General features: G+C 33.9%; 1 protein-coding gene across 3 annotated transcripts in view; it reads right to left on the bottom strand.

The window, feature by feature from the left end:
• Positions 1-406: 406 nt before the first annotated feature.
• CHCHD6 (coiled-coil-helix-coiled-coil-helix domain containing 6) overlaps positions 407-1,872 on the bottom strand; it is a 717,658-nt gene continuing 716,192 nt past the window's right edge. For all 3 annotated transcript variants that reach the window (XR_008403230.1, XM_053720835.1, XM_053720836.1), the window contains one exon: positions 407-1,872. This exon is cut by the window's right edge. The gene's annotated coding sequence lies outside the window, so the exon portion shown is untranslated.

The following is a 1,872-nucleotide window of genomic DNA, read 5'->3' as shown; positions in this document are numbered from 1 at the left end:
TCACCCTAGCACTTGTTTTGTCTACAACCACCCATGACACGTGTATTGTCTAGTCCCACCATTGACACTTGTATTGTCTAGGACCATCCTAGCACTTGTATTGTCTAGGACCACCCTTGCACTTGTATTGTCTAGAACCACCCTTAGCACTTGTATTGTCTAGAACCACCCTTAGCACTTGTATTGTCTAGGACCACCCTTAGCACTTGTATTGTCTAGAACCACCCTTAGCACTTGTATTGTCTAGGACCACCCTTAGCACTTGTATTGTCTAGGACCACCCTTAGCACTTGTATTGTCTAGAACCACCCTTGACACTTGAATTATCTAGAACCATCCCTGGCACTTGGTCTTTCAAAAAGTCCCATCTGCAAATCACTGAGCAAAAATACACAAAGCAAACTGATATGGTTCTAGCAATGTTATGTTTATTCCATATATATGATATGCAACATTCACAATAAAGTAAAACACTTCTTTGTATAATAAGAACATGCTGGTAAGGCAAAAAATAAAGAAATCTGCAAACAAATATTCCTTAATTACAGAATAATTCATATCAGTTCTTTATACTCGATATTGGCATGTTGTGTCCATACAGAATATATTGTGATGCAAATGCTTTATAATGTGTGAAAGTCTGTGTAATGTTTCTTAGGGACGTTGTACTGAAAATCTATACTGTGTATGAAACAGAAGAAAAAGTTCATGAAACGCTGATTAAATATGAACTTACAGGAAGTGCATGTTTATGAGTAGCTGATCTTGGTGTAATAGTGCTCATTGGCTGACTTGAACAACCCCCACAGAATAATAAGAGAGAGAGAAGAATAATAGAGAGAGAGAGAGGAGAGACAGAGAGAGAAAAAAGAGAGACATAGAGAGGAGAGAGAGAGAAAAAAGAGAGACAGAGAGAGGAGAGAGACAAATAGAGAGACAGAGAGAGAGAAAAAGAGAGACGGAGAGAGAGAGAGAAAAGAGAGATGGAGAGAGAGAGAAAAAGAGAGACTATGGGGCCGATTTATCAAAGGGTCAATCTCGGTGCATTCACTGGAGTCAATACTCTCGCCAGACATCTCTGCCGCAAAACCACATACGACGCCCTTATATCGTCAATATCTGCCAAAAACACACGCGTCAAGTACGGAGCGATGAGCATCTGACTGTTGATAAACAAGAATCATCGATGTTGTGGATATTCTGTTTTTTTCCAACTTTATTTGTACCATATCATTGCTGTCCATGAACAAGCACATTTTTCTAAAGCCAATCTTTTATTTTTAATTTGTTAATGTTTAAGTAATAGCTAGATTTATACCTGAACAAACAATAAAATCTTGATTTATTTATTTGTTATACAAAAAATCTGATATATGATATTTTCACATAAATTAATGTGTATTTGTATTTCTAGAAATCATGATATGACTATCTCACGTGGTTTTCTTTTTTTAAAATGATTATTAATGCTAGAATTTGTACATATATCTTTGCACATACTTGTATATGTCAACTTATAAATGTATAGTTAGTCCAATAAAAAAAGTATCATTGCTCAATGCAATACTCTTGTTATTTTAATATCTAAATCTCTGGACTAAACGGCTACTCCAATCAACGTATATATATATATATATATATATATATATATATATATATATATATATATATACACACATGTGTGTTATGTCAGAAATCTTTTCCAAACATATTTACGTGTCCCTAAATTTTATTTTGTTCTAAACAATGTTGTCTTTCATATCTCTGTGTTTATTTATACCACTATATGTATATAGTGTAAATGTATTATTATTCTGATGTAATCAGGGTATCATATGTATTTATTTGCAATAAATGGATATTTTAAGAGCT

The sequence above is a fragment of the Bombina bombina genome, chromosome 7 (assembly GCF_027579735.1).
Source record: "Bombina bombina isolate aBomBom1 chromosome 7, aBomBom1.pri, whole genome shotgun sequence".
Lineage (NCBI taxonomy): Eukaryota > Metazoa > Chordata > Amphibia > Anura > Bombinatoridae > Bombina > Bombina bombina.
This window is presented reverse-complemented; position numbering and strand designations above follow the sequence as displayed.